This window comes from Coffea arabica, chromosome 2e (assembly GCF_036785885.1).
Source record: "Coffea arabica cultivar ET-39 chromosome 2e, Coffea Arabica ET-39 HiFi, whole genome shotgun sequence".
NCBI classification, from domain to species: domain Eukaryota; kingdom Viridiplantae; phylum Streptophyta; class Magnoliopsida; order Gentianales; family Rubiaceae; genus Coffea; species Coffea arabica.
The window spans coordinates 22,994,186-23,006,356 of NC_092313.1; positions in this window are offsets into that span (position 1 = coordinate 22,994,186).

Here is a 12,171-nt window from a genome sequence, read left to right on the forward strand (position 1 = left end):
ACTAATGGAAAAGATCAAGTGTGCATGAAGCTGACAACAATCGCAATTTCTCTGAAGCTGACAGCAAACGCAAAACCTTCAGAAACAATTGACGTTTTTGCTCAAAATATTATTATTTTCTTTGACTGTTTGAGATCTTCGAAGCAAACAAAAAGTTTCCTTCATTGTAATTATTGATTGGCAGTGTAATAAATTTTCCACTAATTTGCAATTGTGCCAATGATACAGAAAGTTTCCTTCATTGTAATTATTGATTGGCAGTGTAATAAATTTTCCTAACTCATTAGATTCGGTTCCACCGCCGGATTAACATAAACTTTCGCACTATCAACTAAATTTAGAAATATCTAATTCAACTTGCTCCAATCAATAAAGTGAAAATTCACACTTTAAAATTTCAACTGTCCTATTTCCCGTAACTAACTACTACATCAAACCATCCAACCGAAGCAAAACTTTCCAATTTGATGACATCAACAATTTGTAATAAAAAAGGAACCGTCTCTTTATACTAATTATTATGGAAATAGCTATGGAATCCGATTAAAACTTAAGTCATAAAGAGGGGAAACGATAAGCAGGAGGCATAATAATAAAAGTAAAAATTGGGAAACCCCAAGTTTTGGAGTTTCGAAAAAATAAGGGGGACAAATCAAGGGCACAAAATAGCATTGATATAAAAGACAAAAAGTCGTATGTGTGTTTGGATTAGGAATATTTGAAATAAAAAAATTTATTTGACAAATTCCAATCATTTTTTTATCTTCTCAATTACATTTCTATCTCACATACATCGTATCAAAAAAAGTACTACAGTAATTATTTCAAATAAATCATCCAAATAAACTCCTATCCAAACAAACACAGTTTATGGGCAGGAAGGCGAAAACATCCATATCGATTTTGTGGTTCACTGGCATATCATTAATTAATATAACGCATCATCAAATTGAAAGACAAAGTAATAACAAGGAATTTTTTTTTAACTTCTAGCCAAAACAATTGGAAAACATTAGACGCAAATACAAGAAACAAAATAAGGGTGTTTTCTAACGCCCAGAAAAAAATCTTCAATAACAATAAAACTAAACAAAATAAGGAATAATTGAACAAAAATAGGGGGTTTGTTTGGATAGTGGGTTATTTCCCCAAATATATTTGTTTACATCACCATTACAATTTTCAATACAGTTTTTTATCTTCCCAATTACCTTTTTATCTCATATACATCACATCACAAAAAGTGCTACAGTAAAAATATCTCAAATAATTTACAATTCAAACAAACCCAGCGTTTGTTTGGATAGTGTTATTATCTTAAATAATATTTCGCTTGCATCATGACCACATTTTTCAACCCACTCTTTTATATTTTCAATCATCTTTTTATCACGCATACATCACATCACATCACAAAAAATGCTACAGTAATTATTCCAAATAATATTTTAAATAATACCCTATTCATCATAACATGTCAGAAAGGGAAACTAATGCATCCGAGGGAGAAGAGTACAATGGGGAAAAGAGGTCTTGCAGAAGTGCAAGAAAAATAGAAAAAGTTTTTTTAACGCAAATCTACAGAGCAAAAAAGATCACCTTATTAGTCTTGCAACCTGAAGAAGACGAAAATGGCAGAGGAGAAGAAAAGGGGAGAGAATGACGAAAAAGAGAGAGAAGCACCCCGTTTCTGACTTTCTGGCCTCCAACCCATCGCCCAAAAGAAACATCGCGTGATTTGGACAAAAAGGACAGACAATGCACAACAGAGAGTGGTTGGTTACCTCGTAAATGCACAACAGAGCCCAATTCGCAAGCATCCAATCACATGCACTGCTCGTGGAGGAGGACAACATACGAACTACTAATAACAAACTTCGAAAAGCAACTCCTTTCATCATTATTCAGTACAATTACTTGAACCTCGGGAAACAATGGCAAAACCCAGAAGGAAATGTACGGTTCCTCGCTCACAAACGTGTGTTGTCCACCTTCCCCAAGAAGAAGTTGAATTTCCGGTTAATCAAACCGGATGTGACAATCCCACATTACCAATATACCCCTGAAAAGAAACACTAACTCCAATATACAATAAAAAAGCGTCCAATGTAAATAGGAATAGACCAATATGCTAAAACCGTCATATCAAGTGATTCTGAGGTCAACGACCACAATACCAAACCAACTGCTCTACTGTATCAGCAACAACTGCAAACCCAAAATCGTTTAAAATATAATAAATTTAAATATATAATTGGCCAAGCAGACGAAGCCCACGTCCAGGAGACCAGCAAGGCCAGTTCACCATTCATGTCAGCAGAAGCCAATCACCTACTGACACATGGGCGGACGACGATTCCTACGTGTCAGCCGTATGGTAGATGAAGAAAATTTTAAAGGAACGACCAACAATGGATTAGATTTTATATAAAAGTAAGGACAACAAAAGAAGTTCCAATTATATACTCAACATGGTAAAACAGCTACTATAAGGGAAAACCAACAGAAAAAAAAAGAAAAGAAACAAAAGGAAGTTTATGTTGTAAAATTAGGTGGCAGCCCCATGCTAGAGTCCCTTCTGGTCGTGCTGTTTCTAAAATTTATTAATAATGTCAACTGACGTTTGAACTTTGAACTGTAATAGATGTGGAAACTGAACTGAGATATTGCTTAATTTATACTCACTTTCGTAACTAATGGAAAAGATCAAGTGTGCATGAAGCTGACAACAATCGCAATTTCTCTGAAGCTGACAGCAAACGCAAAACCTTCAGAAACAATTGACGTTTTTGCTCAAAATATTATTATTTTCTTTGACTGTTTGAGATCTTCGAAGCAAACAAAAAGTTTCCTTCATTGTAATTATTGATTGGCAGTGTAATAAATTTTCCACTAATTTGCAATTGTGCCAATGATACAGAAAGTTTCCTTCATTGTAATTATTGATTGGCAGTGTAATAAATTTTCCTAACTCATTAGATTCGGTTCCACCGCCGGATTAACATAAACTTTCGCACTATCAACTAAATTTAGAAATATCTAATTCAACTTGCTCCAATCAATAAAGTGAAAATTCACACTTTAAAATTTCAACTGTCCTATTTCCCGTAACTAACTACTACATCAAACCATCCAACCGAAGCAAAACTTTCCAATTTGATGACATCAACAATTTGTAATAAAAAAGGAACCGTCTCTTTATACTAATTATTATGGAAATAGCTATGGAATCCGATTAAAACTTAAGTCATAAAGAGGGGAAACGATAAGCAGGAGGCATAATAATAAAAGTAAAAATTGGGAAACCCCAAGTTTTGGAGTTTCGAAAAAATAAGGGGGACAAATCAAGGGCACAAAATAGCATTGATATAAAAGACAAAAAGTCGTATGTGTGTTTGGATTAGGAATATTTGAAATAAAAAAATTTATTTGACAAATTCCAATCATTTTTTTATCTTCTCAATTACATTTCTATCTCACATACATCGTATCAAAAAAAGTACTACAGTAATTATTTCAAATAAATCATCCAAATAAACTCCTATCCAAACAAACACAGTTTATGGGCAGGAAGGCGAAAACATCCATATCGATTTTGTGGTTCACTGGCATATCATTAATTAATATAACGCATCATCAAATTGAAAGACAAAGTAATAACAAGGAATTTTTTTTTAACTTCTAGCCAAAACAATTGGAAAACATTAGACGCAAATACAAGAAACAAAATAAGGGTGTTTTCTAACGCCCAGAAAAAAATCTTCAATAACAATAAAACTAAACAAAATAAGGAATAATTGAACAAAAATAGGGGGTTTGTTTGGATAGTGGGTTATTTCCCCAAATATATTTGTTTACATCACCATTACAATTTTCAATACAGTTTTTTATCTTCCCAATTACCTTTTTATCTCATATACATCACATCACAAAAAGTGCTACAGTAAAAATATCTCAAATAATTTACAATTCAAACAAACCCAGCGTTTGTTTGGATAGTGTTATTATCTTAAATAATATTTCGCTTGCATCATGACCACATTTTTCAACCCACTCTTTTATATTTTCAATCATCTTTTTATCACGCATACATCACATCACATCACAAAAAATGCTACAGTAATTATTCCAAATAATATTTTAAATAATACCCTATTCATCATAACATGTCAGAAAGGGAAACTAATGCATCCGAGGGAGAAGAGTACAATGGGGAAAAGAGGTCTTGCAGAAGTGCAAGAAAAATAGAAAAAGTTTTTTTAACGCAAATCTACAGAGCAAAAAAGATCACCTTATTAGTCTTGCAACCTGAAGAAGACGAAAATGGCAGAGGAGAAGAAAAGGGGAGAGAATGACGAAAAAGAGAGAGAAGCACCCCGTTTCTGACTTTCTGGCCTCCAACCCATCGCCCAAAAGAAACATCGCGTGATTTGGACAAAAAGGACAGACAATGCACAACAGAGAGTGGTTGGTTACCTCGTAAATGCACAACAGAGCCCAATTCGCAAGCATCCAATCACATGCACTGCTCGTGGAGGAGGACAACATACGAACTACTAATAACAAACTTCGAAAAGCAACTCCTTTCATCATTATTCAGTACAATTACTTGAACCTCGGGAAACAATGGCAAAACCCAGAAGGAAATGTACGGTTCCTCGCTCACAAACGTGTGTTGTCCACCTTCCCCAAGAAGAAGTTGAATTTCCGGTTAATCAAATCGGATGTGACAATCCCACATTACCAATATACCCCTGAAAAGAAACACTAACTCCAATATACAATAAAAAAGCGTCCAATGTAAATAGGAATAGACCAATATGCTAAAACCGTCATATCAAGTGATTCTGAGGTCAACGACCACAATACCAAACCAACTGCTCTACTGTATCAGCAACAACTGCAAACCCAAAATCGTTTAAAATATAATAAATTTAAATATATAATTGGCCAAGCAGACGAAGCCCACGTCCAGGAGACCAGCAAGGCCAGTTCACCATTCATGTCAGCAGAAGCCAATCACCTACTGACACATGGGCGGACGACGATTCCTACGTGTCAGCCGTATGGTAGATGAAGAAAATTTTAAAGGAACGACCAACAATGGATTAGATTTTATATAAAAGTAAGGACAACAAAAGAAGTTCCAATTATATACTCAACATGGTAAAACAGCTACTATAAGGGAAAACCAACAGAAAAAAAAAGAAAAGAAACAAAAGGAAGTTTATGTTGTAAAATTAGGTGGCAGCCCCATGCTAGAGTCCCTTCTGGTCGTGCTGTTTCTAAAATTTATTAATAATGTCAACTGACGTTTGAACTTTGAACTGTAATAGATGTGGAAACTGAACTGAGATATTGCTTAATTTATACTCACTTTCGTAACTAATGGAAAAGATCAAGTGTGCATGAAGCTGACAACAATCGCAATTTCTCTGAAGCTGACAGCAAACGCAAAACCTTCAGAAACAATTGACGTTTTTGCTCAAAATATTATTATTTTCTTTGACTGTTTGAGATCTTCGAAGAAAACAAAAAGTTTCCTTCATTATAATTATTGATTGGCAGTGTAATCAATTTTCCACTAATCTGCAATTGTGCCAATGATACAGAAAGTTTTCAACTTTCTACATGGTTTTAAATAAAAACAGAAAAATAACTTGCAATTGTAATAATAAGTTGGATACTTGGTTTTAACTTTTTTTTTCCTTACATTTTCTTACAGAAAGTGAGAATGTTGTTGCAAATAAACCTAATCCCTACAGTAACAAAACCGGCAACTTTTGAAATCCTGCAAGGGACTTGGTTTTAACTTGCAAAAATAAAATAATGATCCTTTGTCTGCCGTTCGTCCCCTTCTTGGATATTATCAAGAAAGGGGTCAATTCAGCTCCGCACTCAGAAGATCCACCTACCTTGAGGGGAAAGGTCCTGTCTTTAATTATTACTGTAGTTGTAAAATCGGTGGCGGATATCCTTTCCCAGCACACTTGCCTTATCTCAAGGTAGGGGTGGGCAAAAAAATCCGAAAACCCGAAAACCCGATCGACCCGCTCCGACCCGCCCCTAAAATTAGGGTATCCGACCCTATTTTTATCAGCGGAGCAGATAGGGTCGGGTACCCATAAAATTCGGATACGGATACGGATCACAAAATCTAAAACCCGCGGGTACCCGACCCGGGGGTATATTTTACAAATATTAAAAAATATAGGGACAAATTTATAATATTTTAAATTTATTAACCCTAAGTTCCTAACATATCTCAGTCGACACTCCAGCCTTCAGTCTTCACTTCAGCGCCGCCGCAACTTCTTACCCTATAGCATGCTTGCTATTAGGTCTGAATTCAAATAAATTGATCTTTTGTTCCTTTTTTTTCGTTTAATTTTACATCTTTCTGTTGGTAATTGGGATTTATATAGTCAAGAACAAGAGTGGGAAGGAGGAATCAAATGGTGGAACTATTGGTCAGCCAATGGCCACTGCAGGCACCGTGCATGGAGGCCTGATGATGCTTTTAGACCTCAGAGTTTGCCCAACTTGTCCAAGCACTAGCAGTACAGTTTCCCAATGAATTCAGATAGGCATTATGGCTGTGGTGGATCTATCTGGGGTTGCAAGAATGCTGCATCCATACCAAAATCTTGCCCTATTTGCTATGAGGATCTAGACTTCACTGATTCAAGTTTTCTTCCTTGTTCTTGTGGGTTCAGGCTTTGTCTTTTGTTCAAGGCTATTAAATTTGTTCTTTAATAGGGGCGGGTACCCTATGACCCGCCCCTATTTTTCGAGTATCCGAGAATCGGGTACCCGAGGGCAAGCGAAGCGGATTAGGGTCAAAAAAATAGTGACCCGATATGTTAGGGTTGGGTCAGCCATTTGATGTTCGGGGCGGGTACCCGACCCGTGCCCACCCCTATCTCGAGGCAGCAATCCCCCAATTCTTCTTCTTCTATTTCCTGTACTCTCGCGTCTCTGCCGCCCCATCTAAACCTCCTGCACCCTTCATCCCCATCGATCTGCCCCCTCTCCTTCCTTGTCCCCATCGAATCCTCCTTTATCTTTATTTATTTATTATTTGTTGCTAGTATTTTTTGTCCTCCGACGCCCTAGCGAGAATCCTATCCCGGTGACACCCCAAAAGCCCAATTATCTTGCAAAGCAGTTAGAATTCGCTAGTAGCAGTCAAAATCACACCAATCGACATTTAGTGTTTCTATGCTGGCCTGGTTACTGAGCTTTTCTTCTACACTGGCCCGATCAGATCTGATCTGGTTAGCCAGCGTCTGTATGTTGATTTGGTCAGATATGGGACGACAAGGAATTGGATCCAGTGTTTGTATGTTGGTTTGGTCAGATCTGGGACGACAAGGAATTGGATGAGATATGGAGATGTTGGTGGTGTTTTCTTGATAAGTTAAAGGCAGCACTGTAATGGACGGGTTGGCTTGGAGAAGAAGCCTCAATTTTTGTATAATTTCCTCCGTGAGAGGATGCGGTGTAGGTGAGGAGGAGGAGGAGGAGGAGCGGCTTTCCATCGCTTTTTTTTTCTTTCACGGGAGAAGTTGGACTGCGGCTCGTACCGGCTGGCTTTGGCTCTGGAAATGGTGAACCTACTTAGGCGAGACGCTGCACTTTTGGGTTAGTAATGTTTGCAATATTTTGGTGGTGACTTTTAGAAATTTGCTGAAAGTTTTGGCATTTGCAACATTTTACCAAATTACAAAATTTATGTAATGCCTCGGGGTCTAATGTGATAACTTCTGAGGAAATTAATCCTCCAAAACCCCGAGGACAAAAGATAGTTTATCGAGTCTTAAACCTAGGGTTTAAGTAATTGCTTCTGCTCTCCACCATCACTTCCCCCGTCTACCCCATCGCTCTTTGCTTACCTCCAGCCATCCCGCTACCCTTCGCCACTCCTGCCACGCATCCACCCATCGCCTCGCCAATCGTAAGACTGCTCCGAGTGTTTTCTCTCTAACCCAGCCTAATTTTCTCGAACCCGGTTCTTCAGTCGGGAAGGTAACATTTTGATAGTCTAGATTGCAGATGGTTTACTTGCTTCAGAGATGTTACTAGAGTTTATATGTTGTGAATTGAAATATGTGCAGGTTTTGATTGTTCTGCTTTTTTCTCGTTGAATTTGTTGGTCATCCAATGGTTGCCGTTGCCCTTTGAGATGAAGTCTCTTAAACTTTGTGACTCGAGAGTGTCATATGTGGAGCTATTATGGGTGCTCGTCTTGACAGTTTAATTACGGTCTCCAGTTACTGTTTAACTAGGTGAGAAGTTTTTTGGATCTTTCAATGCTGTTATTTTCGTGCTTCATATGCAATTACAGGTTTGAAGTCGTGAAATCTGTTATTTTCCAATTTACAGTAGATTCTATTTTGATAGGAAGGCATGCACGACTACATTGAAGACAATTTACTACCTTTGTGTTCGAAAATTTCATGCGTCCTGTAAAATTTGTCAAGAAGGTACTTGAACAATTGGAAAATGTGATGGTATCGAACAGTAATCAGGCAATGGAGTTGCCCACAATTTGGAATGGATATGATAACTTGCTCAGATGATAATAACAAGTAATATTAATAACAAACTGACAAGAATTCAATTTGGATAGGATGTGTAATGCATCAGTTGAAATTAGAAGTTCAGATCTGAATAGAAAGCTGTGGCATCTCTTCGGATTTCAATCCCACCCTCATCTGAGTAATCTTCCTCCTTTCCTTCATCACAAACAACGTTGCAGCAACCCCCAATCATTCTATTCTTGTCACTATACTCCCAACAATTTTGCTTCCATTTTGTCATCCTCAGCATCATCTCCGCCACCCAAATTCACTTTCTTCCCCTTTTTCCTCTCTTTCTGACAATCCTAGTAATAATTACAGCTTGCATATTGTCATTAACAAAAATGAACCGATTGTCCCCTTTGTTGCCTTCTCTCCTACAACCAAAACTCCTTTGTGCCAATCTCGAGACCCATTTGGGCAAAACTCCTTTGCCTCGTCTCCTCACATGAGACCCCATTTGGGCCAATCTCAATTCTCTACAAAATTCTCAAATTCTCCAATAAAGTCCCTATCTTTATTAAAATCTCTTCACAAATACCATTTTTCTTTGTACCAAGTGGCACCCAAAAAGTCTCCTACTCAAACTCCTTTGTGCTACAAATTTTTTGGTTTCTGTTACCGCTGCCTCCTCCGCCACCTCCTCATTTTTGCCCTTCTCATTTTTTATTTCCTTGTTTCCCACCCAACCACTCCTTCGTTCTTGATTTTCTATCTACTTTTGCTCTATGAGTTGAGGTTGAATCCTAATTGCAATGTTGATTTTCCCCTGCTCTTCTGCAACTAGAGATTGAAAATGGATAGGGAAGTAGTAGTTTTTTACTGCCTTTTAGTTTACTCGATTAATACTCTAGCACGGACAGGAATGCCCTCATTACCGTCACTCATAAACGGTCGGAATTCACGGAAAGACCAAATAATTTGCACTTTGAATAGATTGAGGTCCAAAAGTTTTCGTATAATTATTGAAGGATTAAAACTTTACACGACTAAAAGTTCGAGGACCATTGAAACTTTTTTTCCATTTTAATATGATTTTTTCTGTAGATTCCTAACTCTTGGTTGAAGAGGAATCCACATTCCATACTTCCTGTATGGGATCAAGGCCCTATTGGTGAGTTCTTGTTTTTCTTTCCTGAAGATTTTTAATAGTATCTTCTTTATTTTTTATTATTTTTATCTAAATTTAATTTTCTATTGTTTTCCTTGAACAGGGGCATGCTATGCTTTCCCTTTGACTGATGCAGTATCAGCTTTACACGTCATCCGAGGGGGGGAATCTGTTTCATTGGCAAAGCAAGAGTTTATTGACCAGTTGCATAATCGGTATTACAGTTCACATGGTAGTTCAGCCAAGGATGAGCAAAAAGAGGCCAACCAAGAGGAGGAACAAGCTCGTCCAGCCAGGAAAAGGGCTAGAGGGAAGGAGAAGCAAGAGGAGGGGAATGAAGGGAAGAAAAAAAGGAGACGCATTTCAGCCACTATGGAAAAGGCCTTTTTAATGATTGAAGAATATGGGCTGTACGAGGAAGATGTGTACCCATATAAAGCTGAAAAGGATATGTCATTCGTTACACCTGCATCTGCTGTGGCTCGTGTGAGTTATTTAATCCAGTATTTTTATTATTCTGCAATTTTTTTTAAGAGTATGGACATCTCATTACAAAATGCCATTAGTTGTTGCTGAAAATGTATGTATTTGACCAGGGGCAGAAGTTTTTTATTTTTGGTTCTATTGTTGTTAAAGAAGAGAATTTGTCGATCATGGAAGCTCTTGAGCACCAGCCCATTGTTGGTACCATGTTTTCGCCTAGAAGTCTTAGAAAATTCACAGGCAAAGTATGTTAAAAAATGTTTAATATCTCTAATACTGATTTTTGTGTCTTTTTCATGTGTGCATCTTGTGCGTGTGTTTCTTATTTTTTTCTGTTTGCGCACCAAGGGTATTTATGGTGGAGGTCTCCCAGATGAAATTGCTGCAGAAGAAAAAGGATATCATTGTGTTTTGATTGTTGGTTCTGGAGTCGATAAGAATGGGGAGGAGTTTTTTCTGATAAAAAATTCTTGGGGGGAGGACTGGGGTTATAAGGGATTTGCCAAGGTCCGCCGGAACCTCATCCTCGAATATGGCTTTCCAATAGGTGCCACTGGATTTAGGAAAGTCAACAGGATGGGTAGGCAGAGTCCATAGAAGCTTGAAGGTACTTACCTCTTTTAAGAATTTATTAATATTTTCAGTTCTTTTTTCTCCACTCTATCTGGTCTTTATATTTATTGGGTCAATTGGTCTTTGCTTTGTCTGTTTGCAGGGTATATGTGAGTGAAACTGTGAAAGTAGCAGAAGCAATGGTGGTATTTCCTAATTCTTTTTTCCCTTGCTTTATATTTGCTCAACTTTTCATGGATTAGTGGCTGATTTAACTGAGCTGGAGCAATGTTTTGTGGTTGAGGGGCAATGCTGTATTGGAAATTACAGATATATTTGGGTGTTGGTGTTATATATAATATGAACAGTCTGGTTGCTGCGTTGAGCAAGAACTCGTTCCACATCTTTTGAACTTTCCACATCTGTGCCAATCTTCAAGGATGTGGAATTGGCACAGATGTTGAACCTTAACTCAATTGGCCATAAGTATTTTTTCAGTCTGACGAGCATAACCTCTCTTTGGTCCTTGAAGATAAGTGTTAAGGTTCAAAAGATGTGGAAGCTTTCTTTTTGGAAGATGGCGATAAGTATTAAGGTTCAGAATTGCATTCTTGTTCCCTTTTTTTAAAAAAATAATTAGTTGGAGGCCGAAGCCTTGGCTGCAAAATGGTAATTCTGCTATGGGTTACAACCATCAAATCTACTACTCAACATGATCCAATCACCTCTGGTGGGTCGGAAAGGAAATGACTACAAGTCTTCCTTTGGCAAAAGATACTTCTTGCTTGCTTCATATGTGCGTACATAAACAGAAACACGTATAGAGAGAGAAAGAGAGAGAGACACACACACACAAACAACTCACAAGTGTGTTGAGTGTGGTGCGTATTGTGTGTTGTGTGTGTGGTTGGGTGGTAGTATAAAAGAAAGAAATGCAGCAGCACCTGATGCAGATGCAGCCCATGATGGCAGCCTACTATCCAAGCAACGTTACTACTGATCATATTCAGCAGGTCCTCCATTTTTCTTCTCTTCTTCTCCTCTCTGCCTATCTGCCCTTTACTCTCTGTCTTTTTTGCTTCTCTGCCGGCTGCTGCAGCTGCAGCTGTTTCTCATTCAGTTGGCCTTTCTGCCATTTGACCTACTTTGCGCTCAGTTCGTGTTACTCTTCTCCTGGTTTATGCTTTTACTGGATATCTACTTTCTGGAAATAACTGTTTCACTTGTTTGATAGGTTCTGCTATATATAGTATCTAGCTTCTCTTTTTAATAGGATTTTTGGGTTTTGTCTGATTCTTAATTCTTGGATACCAAGCCATTCATGCTTCATTTCTTGTTTATTTGAGTTGACAGCGTGTTCCTTAGGCTGTTGATGTCATTTCCTTCTCTAATCAGTCCTTAGAGGAGGTACTTTATGGGGGCGGTTGTGCTCATCACTTGTTT